Here is a 19,598-nt window from a genome sequence, read left to right as displayed (position 1 = left end):
TATAAAATGAACATTTTAAAGAAAATAAATAAACAAGAAAGTACAAATGTTGCATTTAAAAATTAACTAGATAAAAAATATATAATATGTACAATAACTATTAAGGTTATTTGAAGTATCACGGAGGAGACGGGCCACGTCGGCTGCCACGTCGGGGGCCACGTCGGCTGCCCAGTCCCCCTAGCACCTCGCCAAGAGTGCGCAGGAAGGCTAGGTTGAAGGTCTCTGCTTGAGCTGCCTCCTCCCTTCTCAAGACGGCCTCCTCCCTTCTCAAGACGGCCTCCTCCCTTCTCAAGACGGCCTCCTCCCTTCTCAAGGCCGCCTCCTCCCTTCTCAAGGCCGCATCCAACTCCCATCTCCGCTCAGCAGACGCTTTGGCCCGGTCCAAGTGCCGTTCCTGCTGGGCCATGTGCTGTTCATGGTGCCGTTCCTGCTGGGCCCGATCCTCTCCTCCTCGTTTCCTCTTGCCTGGGTGACAATAAGATAATAATTAGCAATAAGGAAAAAACACAGGACAGGTACAGGTCACACAAGGATATAAGAATAACATGTATAAACAGAACAACAGTAAGGTGAACTAAAGAAAGTTCTGGCCCTAGATGTTAACAATGATTGTGAAAGTGAATTACATTATGTCCAGCCTGTTGATAATGAATATAAATATATGTATATGATAGGATGTCACACACAACTGTACTAGCTGCTTACTAGCTACGACTTTACTTGTAACAGAGCATTTCCACACAGTGGTATAGCTTATTTTAATTACTGACGATGGATGATCCAAGGTTTAAAAAAACAAAACACAATTCCAGTCGTTTTGCCATTTATATTTCTTACCTAGAACCACACGCTGCGGTGTCGTGATGGCACTCGGCGTTGGTGGTTGAGTTGGTGTCGGTTCTTCGGCTGGTGTCTGTGGTCGAGCTGGGGTCCGTTCTGGATTCGATGACGATGTTGTGGACGGAACACTGCCATCACCCGTTGTTCGGGAATGTTCCTCCTCACTAGTCCCAATGTAATCATCTAGAACAGCAAAATGACTTGTTAATTCCACAAACTACTGCAGCACAATACTAAATAGCAACAACAACTATAGAAAAGAAAAACTGAACGTAAACAATGGCACATATGGTGTTAGCAAACAATAGCTCTAGCTAAGGCTATCTGCCTTAGCTAGCTATGTAGCTCTTCGGGGCTCCATAAAAGCATGGGTTGTCGAACATTAATGTAAGGATAAAATAGACTTCTTTGTTAGAAGTGAGCGTACCTTGCAAGTCGAACCACTTCCATTGTTTCCTACCCGCACCACTCGTGTTATTGTTGTCCTTTACTTGGCGATATTCACTCTTCATCTTTTTGAGTTTTTCCCTACTTTGCAGGAAAGTCCTCGAAAATCCGCGTTCGGACATCTGTGCAGAGACATCCTGGAACACTTTCACATTTCGAGTTGTTCCGTCGAGCTCCCGCTGGATTTTATCATCCCCAATGAGATTTAGGAACGTCGTCACCTCCTCGGTCGACCACGGTGTGCTTTGCTTCGACGTTGTCATTTTTGTAGCTCCTCCGTTTACAAAAATGCTTTTTATAAAAATGTTGCAAGCTTGCTTCTAGATATATATGCGACGCTAGGGATGATCTCGCGTGCGATCTTGTAACGATTCTCTCTGACCAATCAGCAGTCGAGAGTGTTGACGTCACTAGTTCAGCCCTGGCCTGATAGAACCACGATTTTATGGGGCCGGAAAAAGAGGGAAAAAGTACCCGCTAGCCGGTGCTAGGCTATATGGAAAGGCCACCAAAAACTGGCCTGGCCGCTTGAGGACGGTTAAGGACGCTTAAACGGGGCTACCCGCTGCAGTGGAAATGCGCCATTAGACAAGTTTCCTTGGCTCTCCAGCGCCGCCTTAGGAATTATATTCACTTCCCAACACAAGAAGAAGCAGCAAAATCCTCCTGGCATCCGTGAAGATATCGATGGACGACTTAACCACAATCACATAATAAACAACCTATTTGTAATATGAACGCTGTTTTTTTGCAATTGCATTTCAATAAGCTCCCATTGTGACCACATCTTTTCATCAGGCTGTTTTATAGCCTATTTTATTCAAAAAACACACACAAGAACATTAGATAACATTTAGAGAACTATTAACATGACATTGAGATAAAAACAAGAATGACAAATTGTCTTGATTGATTCTTTGCTGATTCTTAAGAATTATAATTTGGAGTCTTAATTTCTCCTTCTCCAGCTCAATTTTGTCATGTTCCGCTCTCAGTTGTGCGGTCTCCACCTTCACACGAACGATCTCTTTCTCCACCACACTGTAAAAAAAAAACTCGTAAAAAAAAGGTCAAAGTACTGGCAGCAGCGGCTGCCAAACAAAAACCCTTAAATTAAAGTAAAATACTTTAACTGAAATAAAGTGAATAAGCCATTAATTTACGGGAATTGTACTTAAAGATTTTACAGGAAAACACTGTAATTTTACAGATTTATACTCTCTTTTTACAGTCAATAACCTTAAATAAAAGTACATCACTCATACTTCTACAGGCAAATACTCTAATTTTATAGATGTATCCTCTCTTTTTACAGTCAATAACATTTAATAAAAGTACAGCACTAATATTTTAACGTGCAAACACTGTAATTTTACAGATTTATCCTCTCTTTTTACAGTCAATAACATTTAATAAAAGTACAGCACTAAAACTTCTACGGGCAAAAAACCCGTAAAAAAACGGTCAAATGACTGGCAGCAGCGGCTGCCAAACAAAAAACATTAAATTAAAGTAAAAATACATTAACTGAAATAAAGTGCAAAAGCAATTAGTATACAGAAATTGTCCTTAAAGATTTTAGAGGAAACTTTCCTCTCTTTTCAAAATCCATTGTCTTAAAATGTTACATTAAAATACCTTAAATAAAGTTCTGATGAGAAAAACAGTTTACATTTTTTTTTATTAGATTTGTATGATCAAACACTAAAATAAATACAGAACCTAAAGTTAGAATACTGTTATCTTACAGCTTTTTTCTAACATTTTCCAATCAAACAGGTTCAACAAAATGACATCACAAAATGTTCTGTAGGAAACAATTACTCTGAAAACTTAAAATGAGTGCTGTCAAAATTATCGCGTTAACGGCGGTAATTAATTTTTTTAATTAATTGCGTTAAAATATTTAACGCATTTAACGCATGTGCAGAATGGCCCGCCCCATACGTGCCACCAGTGGCAGCGCCAGGGTATGGCTGGGGTAGGCTACACCCATACCAAGAAATGGCTTAGCCCCACCATGAAAAATGATGTTAAAGGAAGCAAAATAAAGTCTGCCAACTCGCGGAGTAAATTGCACAGACAGCAGTTAGTAAGATTGATTTCAGTAGCCACGGTTTTGAAAACTTTTGTCACGTAGTGATCGTCTTCTCAAAAGAACATCTTTGATAACGGCGTGGTGTTGTTGCAGGAAGTCCCGACGGGGAATACTTTTGCTGTAGTACAGGGGTGCACATAACTGGTACGCAGATTATGTGCGTAATCTGAAATGCGTACCGTCACTTGTGTCACAAAGCGCATTTGCTTACCGACGTACTTGTGAAGCTTTTCCAGAAGGCGGTTAGATCACCGGACGAGAGTCGGTCTCCGTGTGCACAGACAGGGCTGCTGTTAACGTCGGTCTGTACAACGGAATTGTGCCCAAACTACGCCAACCGGCTGCGGAGGGAGACTCCCCCCCCCCCCCCTTCACTGGAGAACTGCGCTAAAACAGCTGATCACAACGTTCACACTCTGTGGTCAAGAAGTACTCCACTAGCCGCCCCTGTAGGATAATGAATATTGGCTGCAAAAAACTTGAGGCCCAATCATGTTTCCTTTGTCCATTCTGCGCTACTGTAGACGTGGCAGTGCAACCTAGAGGACAAACCGATCAGAATCAGAAACGGGTTTATTGCCAGGTAGGTTCACACGTACGAGGAATTTGACTAGGTGTCGTGCACCACGACACCTGGACACACGACATACAAATAAAAAAAATTAAAAAGTACACAGATAGCGAACTATATTAAGAACACTGTAATAAAAATATAGTAAGATAGAAATAAAATAAAATCGATTACAATAATTAAAATAAAATCGATTACATCGAAATAGAATGCAATAAATTATAGAATATAAAATATGTGCAGTAAGCAATATTTAAACATTGCATTATTTACCATCCTGTGATCTCCATTATGTAATGCATAGAGTCTGCGTTGTGGCTAAGGTAAAGTGTCAGTGGGGGGGGGGGGCCTTGTTGAGGTGGCGAGAGGTTCTGGTCCTGATGGAGAGAGGTGTTGGTCCTGATGGAGAGAGGTTTTGGTCCTGATGGAGAGAGGTTTTGGTCCTGATGGAGAGAGGTTTTGGTCCTGATGGAGAGAGGTTCTGGTCCTGATGGAGAGAGGTGTTGGTCCTGATGGAGAGAGGTTCTGGTCCTGATGGAGAGAGGTTCTGGTCCTGATGGAGAGAGGTGTTGGTCCTGATGGAGAGAGGTTCTGGTCCTGATGGAGAGAGGTTCTGGTCCTGATGGAGAGAGGTGTTGGTCCTGATGGAGAGAGGTTTTGGTCCTGATGGAGAGAGGTTTTGGTCCTGATGGAGAGAGGTTTTGGTCCTGATGGAGAGAGGTTTTGGTCCTGATGGAGAGAGGTTCTGGTCCTGATGGAGAGAGGTTCTGGTCCTAATGGAGAGAGGTGTTGGTCCTGATGGAGAGGTGTTGGTCCTGATGGAGAGAGGTTCTGGTCCTGAGGGAGAGAGGTGTTGGTCCTGATGGAGCGCAGCCTCCAGCCAGAGTGTTGTGTTGAAGGCAGAGCTGAAGTCCACAAACAGGATCCTGGCGTAGGTTCCTGCTGTGTCCAGATGCTGGAGGAGGAAGTGAAGTGATAACTATTAGTTAACCATAATGATGGATGTTATTATCAGCAGCTGCCAATAGATCCCCTACATCTTGTATGATGGACCTTTGAAGCACAAGCACGCACTATTGTGGGAACAATCAAACGCACCCTCCCAGGCACTGCGTGTTAGCGAAGTACAACTGGGATTTCGAAGAGGAAGATATGCTTGGTCAATTCTTAATAAAAAATAAAAACCAACAAATTGAGCACTTGAGTTTTCATTAGCAGCGCCTAGCTACAGCTGCGGAGCTTTAGTAAATACCGCTAACAGTCTATTTCCTTAAAATGGTACATATCGCTGAATCTATATTTTTATCTTCAGGTGATGAAATCTGCATAATGTTCCTGTACAATAAGATTCGAGCATTTTGTAATACAGTGAGGAAATTCAAGACCAGTAAATATTGATTGATTAAACAACACTAAATAAAATGTTAGTGTTTTCTTCAAACTCAGACTCTTTGCTGCGGCTGTACCTCAAAGACAAAACAATTGTCTGATGATCTTTGTTGAACAAGGTCTGATTGTCCTGTACATGTACAATGTGGGGTATTTTTAAATACTTTACTAAACCACATTCAATATTATGTTAGACACAAGTTAGTTATTACTCACATATCAAAGTATTTTCATCTGCAAGAATAGCTGGGTGCTGCCTGGAGAGACTGATGAGAGGGACACAGGCTGGCGTTAGCAGCTTTCCACACAAAACCATCACATCTTCTCTTCCATAGTCTTCGCTGTCCACTGGTGCTCTGTCAAAAGAGTGAACATCACAGCTGTCACGTTAACCCTTTGTTACACAACATACAACCAACATGTGTCAAAAGTGACCCGAATTAGTTTTAATTGTAAATATCTTTGCAATAAATTACTTTAACCATTCAGGATCCCAGGTATTCCTCAATTAACATGTTTTGGATCAACACCAATTCTAAATTTGTATTTGTCCCTTTCTTACTTTTTGAATAAAAATCATGTTTGTATCACTACACTTAAGGCACAACATGGGTCAAACATTACCCGTATTCTTTTGCTATGTTATTTCATGCATGGCTGAGTGTTTCTTTACTATACATTTTCAAAAATAATTAATTTTAGCAGTGATTTGGACCAAGCATGTATGATGTAGTAATACAAAAAGTATTTTAGTTCACAGTGTGACATTAGCTAGTCATGTTAGCGTGTAATATATAGAGCAGAGCTAACTAGCAAATTAGCCGAACGTTAGCGGTTAGCTGTTTATGCTATGCTAGCTGTTGGCTACTGAACATTAACAAACTAGATTCCGCTGTAAGAAAGCTGTGACACTTTACATTAAACTTGGCGACAACACTGTGACACCCCGCTGCATGTTTATGTGTAATTCTCCCGTGTTGGAGACGAGAGGGTGGGGGGGCGGCACTGCAATAAACTGTAAACTAACGTTAGCAGCCGCATGTTAAGCCGGGTTTCCCGGGCGCAACATCTTGCAAGAAACAGCATCTCAGGGCTTCTTAACATTTAACAACCTATTAATTATGCATACCAACTTAACGGGAAGAAACTCAGCTAACTAGAAGAAGAAACGTAACCTTAAATAAAAAATAAAACATTCACAAACTAAGTAAGGATTATCTAAATACATGTTTAACTCCATTACACAGTGTGAGAAAAAGTTTTTAGAGAGTACTTGTCCATGGACACTTGTCCAGAATGGACAAAAATTGGGGCCACTGGAATTTTCTTCTTCGTCATCGTATTTGACATTTTGCCACGGTTTTTACGACACCGCTAACGTAAGTGAGCGGTAAGATTTTACTGCATCACACATAGGGTTGGGTATCGTTTCGATTTTAACGATTCCGGTTCTGCTTTTCGATTCCGGTTATTTTCGGTTCTCGATTCCGGTTCTTTGAGAGGGTACAAATAAGTCCCATGACAAACTGGGAGAAAAATATATTTATGAAAACATTAAGTCAAATCTGTATTCCTATTTACAAATCACTTCATACTGTTGAATTTCGTTACGGTTATTGAATAAAATTATATAGAAATAATCTCTGCATTGTTTAGTTAGTTCTAAGTGGTGCAGTTTGAGAATGTACAATTGATGTTACACTGCAACCTGTCTGTGAGACAGAGTCCAACCACACATGTCCAACACATAGGACATAACCTAATAATAATAATACATTATATTTATAGCCTAAGGCCTAGCGCTTTTCTACAACTCAAAGATGCTTGCACGCTTACACATGTCCTGCAATACACATGCTGCAGCTGCTCACTGTTTGGAAAAGTAAATAAATAGTATTTTCATTTCAATAATGTACTTTTTATACCCTGCTTCATAAACAATACTGACATCCCTGTGCTCCTCCGAGTCTGGGGGTCCGGGGATGTGAGGACAGCGCGAGGACACAGGGAGGGAGGTTGCTTTACTTCATAAAGGAAATGGCGGTCAATATTAACAACACAGGAGCTAAAACGCTTAATAACCTTCATTACGTGTTAGAGAAAGAACAGAAGAAAGTGTGACAAAGATGAGGCTGTTAAACGGGCAGCGGATCCGCTGTGTGTAGAAAGAGAGAGAGAGAGACGCTGAGCTGCACCATGCAGTGATCAGTTGATACGAGCATAGAGAGAGAGAGCTGCAGTCCGCGGGGCTCGGCCTCGCCTCCTGTCCTCACAACTCTTATTAATCCCGGTACTGGACAATTGTTATTTGTTCCTACTTGGAACCGAGTTTTGCTTCCCGCCCCGCCCCGGTCTAACCGTACAGAAAGCGGCTAGATGCATTTCCTTAGGAATCGACAAGCAGAACCGAAACAAAAATGTCTAAACGAACAATGGCGGACACGTACAATTTGCGAATGAGTTCTGCCTTTTGTAAACTGAATGTATCAATAATTTGTCAATAAATCAGGGCGAAAACCGTCACTTGTCCACCGGACAAGTCAATTGAAAGATCTACTTGTCCGATATTGTAAATAACACGTCCCGGACGGTGGGACGTGTACTTTTTCGCACACTGATTACAGTTGCAGGACTCACCAGATCTCAAGTCTTCTGTTCTTTGTTGACGTCCCGATGCTCATATTTAACGTGTAGATGTAAAACGATCCCGATATTAATCCATAAACTCCTGCAGCAGACACACAGACAGCTGTAGCTCGCAGGAGGAGACCCGCTCAAACTGACTTGGATGTTTCAAATGTGAACGACAGGCGCGGACAGTTCTCATTGGCAGGTTTCTTCGATGATGTTTATATTAACCAATCAGGAGTGTTGTGGACTCATTCCAAACATGCCTGACTTGTCTGCCGTGTTTTGGCTGAATTCTATTTCAAGTGCCGTAGCTCTGGCTGTCGGCCAGAATCCGAAAACCATACATTATACTGTAAAACTAAGGTTTATTACTGTAAATTGACCAATGGAAAAAAAACACAGCAACAGAACACATAAATAAAACAAGGATAACTGTGACTTATTGTTGAGTAAATAACAGTGTGTGTTTTAAACCTTGGTCCTCCCTGCAGAGATTTCTCCACTTTCTATGATTTTTTTTTTTAATGATATTGTCAACTGTAGATGTTTACAATATAGTAAGTTAGGAATTTCATGAGAACATATTTATTTACTTTTGTTTCAACATTGGATATTTTGTGTTTTTGTTGGATTCAATCGAATATTGAGAAAATGATTTATGTAAAAATGTTTTACTTACATTTTACGTTTTTTTTATTTTACGCTTTTCTTACAGTTTTATGTTTACCTTAAAATTACAAAGAACATCTTAAAGTCTTATAATAGTAATACACTTTTATATTACGAGTTACATATTTAATTACAGATAAAAACATTTTATTTTACGTACATCTGCATGTATTTTCTGAAAGTGCAAAAATACTGTAAATATTATATAGTAAATTTACAGTAAAAAAAAGACGAAATAAACGTTATTTGTTGTTATTGTCAAAATACTTCAAATAATGTTTTGGGTTGTTAATTTATAGTTAATATCTGTCATTTTACAGGATTTTGCAAGTTATTTAAAAAAACATGATAATTACTATACAAATTTACAGTTATTTCCTGTAAAATTACGATCTTTTTTTACAGTGCAGCTCACGCTGTAGCTCTGTAAAATCCCTCTTTCTTTTTCGGGGTGTGGGCGTCATTTCTGTCTTCTTTTGGTTTCTGTTATCCATGACTTCGTTATCCAAGTCTTAGTTTGCTCTGAATGGAGGAGTTCGAGTGTTAAATTATGTAGACGTGTGGTGCTTGGCAACAATGACTGTTTCGCATGTATTCACGTGGACGCGCATCTTAAGACCAGGCGCAGCTACGACCGAGACTAGTCAGGCTTGGTGCACTCGGTGTAAATTTGAATCACTAAGTCGGACGTAGCTAGGCCTAACGTTAGAGTACTTTTTTACGCCCAGCTGGTGCACTCCACTCCTGAGCCTTAAAATTGAGTCTTGAATCAAATTAAGACCCTCAGGTATTTGTACTGTGAGACCACCTGTAGCCTCTCCCCAGACACAAACACATCTGGCTCAACGCAGGAGGACTTGGTTTTGGTGAAGAACATACATACAGTTTTACTGACATTTAGTTGCAGACAGCATTGATGTACATGATCTTTAGTTTGCTAGTTATTGCGAAGAGTACTTCAGGAAATTGTGTCCATTCAACGTTTTCATTGTTACCAAGGTGGTTGCTAGGGACCCTGCTATCCATATTATTTCTGTTATGTTGTGTAACTGTTTAATGGTGCTATCTTTATTGCTACCCCCTTCCCCGTCAATTTATAGTGTTGGTCCACAGCGCAAACTTATTAGTTTAACAAAATCCGCATCTAAAATTGTGACATAGATACGTTATTTTCCCCTGTGCAATTCTCCAACCCAGTCTCACATCTCACATCACATCGTCATAAACAAATACTGGAAACAGACCGAAAACATTTAAAAAAAAATTGAAAAAAATGTATTCCGAGTGTTTTTGCTTTTCTCTTTGAAAGTCATCACATAACGGCATTGTAATACACGGCTCGGCTGCATTAAGTATTACATATCTGCCGTAGTTCTCTATTTATGATGATGTTGCAAATGTATTATCTTTTCAATTTACACACGGCATCTATTGCACGTCTGTCCGTCCTGGGAGAGGGATCCCTCCTCTGTTGCTCTCCCTGAGGTTTCTCCCATTTTTCCCTTTAAACTGTGGGTTTTCTTCGGAAGTTTTTCCTTGTACGATGTGAGGGTCTAAGGACAGAGGGTGTCGTATTGTCATACTGATATTTTGTACAAACTGTAAAGTCCACTGAGACAAATGTAACATTTGTGATATTGGGCTATATAAATAAACATTGATTGATTGATTGATTGATTGATTGATTGATGAGAAGACTTATAGACAAACATGAGGAACTGAAAACGTGACGTGGATCATAAATATATCAGCAATTAAACAACATCTTACATTTATTTTCACACAATACGTCTCCTTGCAGTATCAACACTAATTCGGCTGACTTTTATATTTGATCCAATTGGTAGATAGGCTGTATTTACACCATAAAGGTGCACAGCTGATAGAAAGGGACACCTAGTGGTTAAAACATGTTATTGAATTTCATTATTTTTATTATTAGATATTAATAGGATCCCTATAAAGTATATTCATTACTCGTTATTCTCTACTAATAGTTAATTAAAGACTGTATATATCTGGCACATCCCTTTCAAGATTTTCTAAGGTTTATTGACATATCATATACACAAACGGTGTAGTTATGCATTGAATTAAAAACTTGGGTCGCAGGTTCCTCAACAGTGCATTACAAGACATCTATCAATATGTGTGTATACCTCCAGCAATGTTAACTATGTTGAAGCACTTATTTTAACTGATATTATACATATGTATTATACTCTTATAAGATGTATGTAGATAGTATAAGAAATGTGCAGAATACGACAGTTTAATGGTGGAGGTATACACACATATCGATAGATGTCTTGTAATGCGCTGTTGAGGAATCTGCGACCCAAGTTTTTCATCTCAGACCTTGTCAGGTATTGAACATTCAATAAATAAAGAACACAGAATTATTAAATATAAAACACAGAATTTGTGTGATTATACTAAATGATTTACAAATAAACACCACTGCATATTTACAACTGTTACACATGCTGATGTAACGCAAATGTTTCCAACTTGGGATCAATAAAGTATATCTTATCTTAAGCTGATCGATGGCTACTGCCATATTTGCAAAATGTGCCTCTGAACCTTGACAAGTGCATGTTTCAGGCTCATCAATGAACAACAGGAGGGGTCACAGACATAATACCAGCTATTAAATAAAGCTCTTCTGACCTTAGCTGGCATGTGGGTATATATATATTAATGCTTCCCATTATGGGCACAAGCAATATTCACCCATTTATTAATTATATGTTTTAAATGTGAGTGTTTCCTATTCCCTAAACCTCCAGGGATGTACACAGTTTAATACTGGCAACTTCTTATTATGGGAAATACGAAAACGTCTTTTAAAACTACAATTCCCAGCAGAGACGTGCCATAGATAGAGAACATGTTGCGAAACACAATAGCCAGCATGTGTAGTTCTGGGGACGGGGTGGGGGAGGGGGGGACGGGGTGGACCCGTTCAAATCCAGTTTTGGACAGTCTGCCGTGGTTCCATCCCATTTCAAGTGCTGTTCGACGCTCGGCGTAACCCTCGGAGCACACTCTCCAATCACAGAGCTTGAGGACTATCACAGGGTTTGTCAAGCGAAGCGGAGAGAATACTTACTTCCGGGTGTAATATTCTCTAAAGCAAATGAGCTGCTCCGACCCTCGGTCCTGACGGACTCCAACTTGTGTTTATTAATCAAACAAATAAATAAACACAAGGATAATGATGTGCTATTGTTGAGTAAATGGAGAATTGCACAGGGGAAAATAACGTATATGCCACAATTTTAGATGCAGATTTTGTTAAACTAATACGTTTGCGCTGTGGACCAACACTATAAATTGATGGGGAAGGGGGTAGCAATACAGATAACACCATTAAACAGTTACACAACATAACAGAAATAATATGCACTGAAATTACTTGCGTATAGATCGTCAGGGTTTTATCTTTCAGAAAAAAACCTCCTGACTTATATGTAATGATAACAGATGTGAGGCACGGACAGGGGCTATCTTGAAACGTCCATCTTCTTCATATCTGAAGTCAGTGAGCTCTTGGTGGTTCAGGGAAACATGACCCGAATGTCCTTCAGTAAACAACCGAGAGGTCCTTTCTTATGCCTGTTTCCAAGCCAGTAAGTCCATTCTATAACTGCAAGATGTTCTTTAAAAAGTTTCTCAGTTCGGTTTCCCCTAAGCTGCCAAAGTATTGATTTGTAGTTAATCATGATTACAACACTTTGAATTCAACAGAATACATGCACTGCTGTGACCGACAGACCGAGTCACCACTTTAATATTAAGATACCATTAATACCTGTACATTACTGATAGTTCATGAAGTACTACATTAATGAATTCATGCTTTTTCATGCATTAAGTCATGAATGAATTCATGATGATTCATGTACCCTTACCATAAACTGTTACCCATGTATTTTACTGTTTTGTACAGAGGGGACTTTGTTATAGATTTATTTATATGTGTGTCTGTGATTTTATACTGAATGTAAAGTAACTGGAAATACCTGTGTGTGCTAGTGACTTATCCGACCGGCCCAGTTCGGTACCGGCCCATCGGGATTCGTCCCGAACGTCCCGATGACCAGTCCGCCACTGCACCTTGGCACAAAGGCCTCCACCTCAGGGAGAGCAACAGAGGAGGGATCCCTCTCCCAGGACGGACAGACGTGCAATAGATGCCGTGTGTAAATCGAAGAGATAATACATTTTACAGCATATAGACCGAATGTTAGGAAATGCACGTGTCTGCAATAAGAAGATGAATCCACGAGGATGTCAGCTACAATCCTGTGGAAGCCATCAGGGAAGCAGCATGGCGAGACCCAAGGCAGGACCGCAGAGACAGGTTCAGCCACGACCCGAACGTCCACGACTTAATCCAGAACTCGGGATAGAGGATCCAAGACACAGGACTACAGCAAGAGGATCAGCCTCGACTCCGGATCCCGGCGTAGATATATATACAAAACAAGAAAAAAGATTTGGCTGGGTTAATCGGAACAAGAGAATACACAGACACAGACAGAGAGGGAAAAGGTCATTGGATAAAAGTTATTCTTGACAACCCTCTAGAAAGATCTCATGAACTTCCCCACTCAATCTATCAAGACCCGAGCAGTTCTATTAGATATAGGATAAGAAACAGAGAGAGGGAGCACAACTACCTATCTCTTCGTCAGATGCACTCCCCCGCTTATCTAAGCGACTCTGTACCCCGTTACCCTCTACAAGGCCATAGACCAGCAGAGGGAAAATGGGGGGGGGGGGGTGGGTAAGGGTTTTTAAGAATAAACCACAAGGGTCTAAAGGGAAAAAAGATGAAATATAAGGTACTATATTTTAAGTAATCCTATCTACTATTCCTATATTCGAATAATGTATAAACTATTTTAAAAATACTTTATGAAATCCTATGTTATGTTATAAATATTAAAATAAAGAACTAAATGAATAAATAAATAACTACATAAATGAATAAATAGATAATTAAACAAAAGCCAGAGAGAAAAAGTGAGTTTTAAGTGTTGATTTAAAAACCCCCAGGGTCTGGGCCGACCTCACACGAAGGGGCAAAATATTCCATAGCCTAGGGCCAGCCGCTGCGAAAGCTCGATGCCCTCGGGTTTTAAGCCTGGTCTTAGGCACTATCAACAGCAGCTGATCAGCCGACCTTAAGGCTCTGCCTTGGGTGTAGCGATGGAGAAGTTTGGCTATATAGGCAGGAGCCAGCCCATTTAGGGCTTTAAAAACAAATAAAGGAGTTTAAAATCTATTCTGAACCGAACTGGAAGCCAGTGCAATGAAGCCAGAATTGGGGTGATATGGTCGCGCTTTTTATGACCAGTGAGAAGACGTGCAGCTGCATTCTGAACTAGCTGGAGGCGTCTAATTGAGGCCTGGTCCATACCCACATACAGAGCGTTGCAGTAATCCAGTCTCGAGGTAACAAAGGCGTTAATAACCCTTTCTAGGTCTTTAAAAGATAAAAACGACTTGGTCTTAGCCAATAGTCGTATTTTGAAAAAGCAGGTCTTGACTACAATGCTAACCTGCTTCTCAAATTTAAAGGCGCTGTTAAAGGTCACTCCAAGGTTCATAACAGAGGGGAGGATATTTTCATTGAGGGAGCTCAGAATATCAACCGGGGAGACTGTTGGTTGGGGTCCAAAAAAGATGACCTCGGTCTTACTCTCATTAAGTATAAATTGAAGGTACTTGTATTTTAATTGAGTATTTCCATTTGTGCTACTTTGTACTTCTACTCCACTACAGTTCAGAGGTAAATGGTGTACTTTTCCTCCACTACATGTATGTAATCCCTTTAGTTACTTTACAGATCTGGATGAATGATGTGAAATATAACCAAGTGTTAAATCAGACTTTAGTTCCACCTGGAGTAAATCCACCAGCTACCCTGCAGTATACAAAGCCATTCAAACTAGCTGCACCTCTACCAGCTTTGAGAACACTTTCATGATCAATCATTATAAAACACATCATATATATTATTCTGAAATGGACCAATCAACACAATGACTACTTTTACTGTCGCTACTTTCACTATATTTTGATGAGAATACTTTTCTACTTTCACTTGAGTAACATTTTGAATGCAGGACTTTTATTTGTAACAGAGTATTCCTACACTCTGGTACTTTTACTTAAAGGTGGGGTAGGTAATTTTGGAGAAACCAGCTCTAGTGCGCTAGAATTTGAAAATACACAACCGGAAAAAATCTGCCACTTCCTTACAGAGCCCCTCCTCTAACACACACAAACGCGCACATGACCAATGAGGGCACGAGATAAGTTTGTGCACAGATGGCAGGCAGGTAGGCCTGCCTTCCATCTGTGCACAAACGTATCAAGGGTATTACCAAGGGTATTGGTCGTGCTTTTTACAGTACTACGGCTTCCACAGATGACGTATTTTTTGTCAAAGCACTTCAGATATTCATTGCTATCGGGATGTTAAGAGCATTCCATGGAATATAACAAAAAGTGTATCTCGAGCCGGTTTCTCAAACTTACCAACCCCACCTTTATGTACAACATCTGAGTACTTCTCCCACCTCTGCATGTGTATTACCTACAAAGCAGTGAAGATATACCCGCTCCAGTCCAGTTGTAGTGAAACTGCAGAGTTGGTGGAGATCAGAACGACCACAGCAGCTCAGGCTGTCAGGGGTGTTCCGACATCATTTCAAGGAGGCAGAGGCCAGGGTGAGGAATGTAGAAGTCCAGCGTGATGTTTGCGCTCCGAGCTGCCCGGGGCGTTGTGTAAGGCCGGGAGGCATCGTGAGCAGAGAGCTGCCTCATGTGAGCGGCTCTCTGAACCCTCTGTGGTGAGTGAAGCCTGAATTATTCTGTCCACTAGGGATGTGCATCACTGAGGCCGATGCGATGCGCATCTCGATACGTTGCCACGTTACGATACATTAGAAACACCAGGCGATACAATACGATTCACCCATGTTACGATACAGTTCGATACGATTTGATTCAACATTATGCGATACGGGGTGATACGATGCGATTTAACACGGTGCAAAATAATGATACTTCAATGTGGTACGACAGAGGATTTTTGTTTTATTCCTTATGTGGAGCAAATCATAAATTAACAAAAAAGTGCTTTACATATTTGGTTCTCTCTATAGTACTGCACATCCCATTATGCTGTTTCTTTTTTTGTATACCTTTTTTACCTTAAAGCACTCTCCAGAGTAAAGTACAATTGTATAACACCTCACAGTTAAACAATTTAAGGATGCATTGCCCAGGATTAACAATGTGCAAATAACAGCTACCATAGTGCAATGCCCATACAACTGCCAGCCTGATGCTTAACACTCATCCATAAGCTAACTCACCAGCAGAGATGGGGTCGTTACTAAAAAAAAGTAATATATTACATATTACTTTTTAAAAAAGTAATATATTACACTACTTCGTTACTCTCTACATAAAGTAACTCGTTACTTTACTCGTTACTTTACTCGTTACTTTACTCGCAGGGCCGGCCCGCCCCTACCTACAGGCAGATCACGCAGACTGCGGTGCACCTACAGTGTGCGCGCCACAGTTTTGACTCTGCGAGACTCCACTTGCACCCCCAATTACTATTGCATTAAGGAAGACATAACACAAGTCTTTATTTTTATATGCTCTAAAATAGGCTACCAGCCTACCACAACAAGCTAACAGTCTGTGAAATGTAAATACACTAATTAATTAAACTAGTTCAAAACACATTATTCTTATCATCCTTTATGAGCGCATAACGGTAAGGTATCTAATTACTTATGTATTTAGTATTCCATAACTTAGTAACAGAGATGGTCAAACTAAAGTGGTAGAGACAGAATTCCTACAATGAAGCGGGACATTGAACTGTTCACCCGTGAGAGGGCGATCAACAAAAGAGAGCGAGCGGCCCCGTTGAGGGAGTTTACAGATGAAAAGACTCACCCATGTTTATGCAGCACTGCACGTGGATATGTGGTCTCGCAAGTCGCGCAGATTACATAGGCCTACATGTATATAAACCTGCGGCGGAAACCCCTCTAGTCTGTCAGTGAGTGTGATTATTTTATAAAAGTAACGAAGTAACGCGTGTCGGGGCAATGTTAGTAACTAGTGTGATTACTAAATTATAAAAGTAACGCGTTACACTACTCCGTTACCGACAAAAGTAATATTATTACAGTAACGCGTTACTTTGTAACGCGTTACACCCAACTCTGCTCACCAGTGAGCAGAAAGCAGTGGGTTCTATATGAACAATAAAGAATACAAATGCTGTTTTTTTACCTTAAAGCACTCTCCAGATTACAGTACAATTGTATAACACCTCACAGTTAAACAATGTAAGGATGCATTGCCCAAGATTAACAATGTGCAAATAACAGCTACCATAGTGCAATGCCCATACAGCTGCCAGCCTGATGTGCTGAACACTCATCCATAGGCTAACTTACCAGTGAGCAGAAAGCAGTGGGTTCTATATGAACAATAAAGAATACAAATAACCTTTCACAAACAGGTATTTCATAACTGCTTACAGTTACAGGAAGACATTTAAACTATTATTGGCCGTCACAGGCTGCTGTAAACTAAACACCACTCTCCAGGCCCGGACTGGCCATCGGGAGGTTTCCCGATGGCCTGGCCTGCTAAGTGGCCTGCTGGCCTGAGGATTTTTTTTTTATCAGTGGCGAGCCGTGACTTTTATACCTAGGCCCTCTGACCCCCCTTCACTCGAGAAAAAAAAGAAGAGATATTACGTCACAGCGTATACTTCAGCGGAATATCAAAACAACGGCCTGGGGTGCAAAACGTATCAATGACAGCGACCCTCTACCACACAGAACAACACCATTTATATAAACACCTATCATGACAGGGCACCCACAGCCAAGTAACAATTACAAATAAATTAAGTCGGCACGGCGGCCCGCATTGAAAATGACTTAGGCCTACCTTTGATGATAAATCACTACACAAAGTCCATCCTCCTGTCCTTTTGGATGAAGCACTTGATGGCGGGTCATTCAGCTGATCCTTTGCCACTCCAGTTTATCATTGTAACTCAATCTTGAAAATGACTCGGTTAATAATTTCGCAACGATGTCATCACTATCACTGAAGTGAGCCATCATGCTATCATGCTTATGCTAATTATAAATATATCCATCATAAATCTATCGATCATAAATCTATCGTTTAGATTTATGATTCAAAAATAATAAAAGTAGGGTAGACATGTGGATATTATCCGGCTGAACAAAACGTGCATTTATCTAACAGGTTCGTTTTCCACAGACCTTATTTCGAGCTATTTTCCAAAATCCTATGGAGAAATCACATTGCTCTTTTGTCGAGGGAATCCGAGCGAAGCTTACTTCCGGGTTTTAGGACGCGTCACTGCACCACTTGCATAGACCTCACAGCGGGCGGAACTTGTCATAAAGTCCGCGAAAATAAAGCCCACCCACTTAGAGGGAAGATATGATCGGTCAATTGTACTGTCATTTGACATTACTCTCTCATTGAGTTACTATAGCTGGCCCTCTGTGAATGTAGAGAGGGACCAACAAGCCCTCCCGTCTTCACATAACTCGCAGAGACGGCATTTAACCCTTCACATTCCAACAGAAACTGAACAGGCAGATTCGAAAGATTTATTTATTTGGAAATATTATTTTAAATACAATTAAATCAAGTTATTTTGGTAACACTTTTTCTTTATCTTAGGCCCTCACAGAGGGCCTAGAGGGCCCTGACGGCTCGCCACTGTTTTTTATGTATGTATTGTGAACGCAACACTGCGCAAATGTGGGTCTGACTCTGCCTCACAGAGGGTGACTGGCTGTCTACATGATGTGGCCTGCCGACATGGCCACTTTCATACAGATCATACACTAATGCCCTCGATTGGTCTCTGTGTGTCATTCAAGCTCGGGAGGGTGTGTGTTATGTGTGGCGCGAGAGAGAAAGTGCGCGCACCGGTTATGTGTATTGTTGTTGTTAGCATCTGGTGCTAGCTAGCTGCGCTAACGGATATAATGAACTCTCAACAAGGTGGAGGAGAGTCCTCTCCTGTCAGACTGAGAGACTGATAACTACAGCTCAGGTGAGGTAAAGGACTCTGAGTGTTTAGATAGTTAATGTAGTCTAAGTTCTCAAACGGTTTGGTCACCATTTATGTAAACACATATTTCCATTTATGGGGGAGGTGATTAGTAAAATATGGATGAATAATACAAAAAATGTTAACTAGGTGAAAAAAGGCAATATAAACTTTAAAAACTTGTTGAGAGCTAAAACTAGTCTTTGCTGCTGCCATCATATAATATCCTCTCATCCTATCAGCACTCAGCAGAGATGATCTTTGATCTTTGCTTCGCACTACGGAGGCCGAGAGTCTCAGTTATCAACACACATGGAAGTCGAGGAGAAAGAGAAACACAGCGCACAATACCTACAAATCAAACGTTTGGCAACACTTCGGATTTTTCAAGAAAGACCACTTGAAACATCGCTCGGAAATTGTAAACGATGCCGTGCCGCTTTAAAGTACACAAGTTGTACGAGGAACTTAGCGACGCACATAAAGAGGCGACATGGGGTCTGCGGCTGAAAAGAGAAACCTGAAAGTTAGACATATGAGTTCAATCACTCAGTGAGGTTTTATGTCAGAGAGAGTGGCAGGGCCGGACTGGGACAATAAGTCAGGCCGGGAATTATAAACCCAGCCAGGCCACTACCAGTTTTCTTTTGTGCCATTTTTCTGGATTTATTTGTCAATATTTACAGCGTTGCTGCCCATAGTGATAGCCCTAAACTTTAAATCTACTACCCCAGAATAAACATATGGACATGGGTTACTATTTAAAAAAAAATTACAAATCTATTTAGGAACCT

The 19,598-nt window shown here is 40.7% G+C and overlaps 1 long non-coding RNA gene across 1 annotated transcript; it reads right to left on the bottom strand.

Moving 5' to 3' along the window:
• Nucleotides 1-4,766: 4,766 nt before the first annotated feature.
• On the bottom strand, nt 4,767-9,049 carry LOC117544072. The gene is made up of 3 exons (XR_004568644.1): nt 7,986-9,049; nt 5,565-5,704; nt 4,767-4,914 (listed from the first exon to the last, which is right to left on the bottom strand). It is a non-coding gene; the product is annotated as an uncharacterized LOC117544072 (long non-coding RNA).
• Between the last annotated feature and the right edge of the window lie 10,549 nt (nt 9,050-19,598).

The sequence above is a fragment of the Gymnodraco acuticeps genome, unplaced genomic scaffold (genome assembly GCF_902827175.1).
Source record: "Gymnodraco acuticeps unplaced genomic scaffold, fGymAcu1.1, whole genome shotgun sequence".
Taxonomy (NCBI): domain Eukaryota; kingdom Metazoa; phylum Chordata; class Actinopteri; order Perciformes; family Bathydraconidae; genus Gymnodraco; species Gymnodraco acuticeps.
The sequence above is the reverse complement of the archived record's forward strand: the minus strand, read 5'-3'. Positions and strand labels throughout refer to the sequence as shown.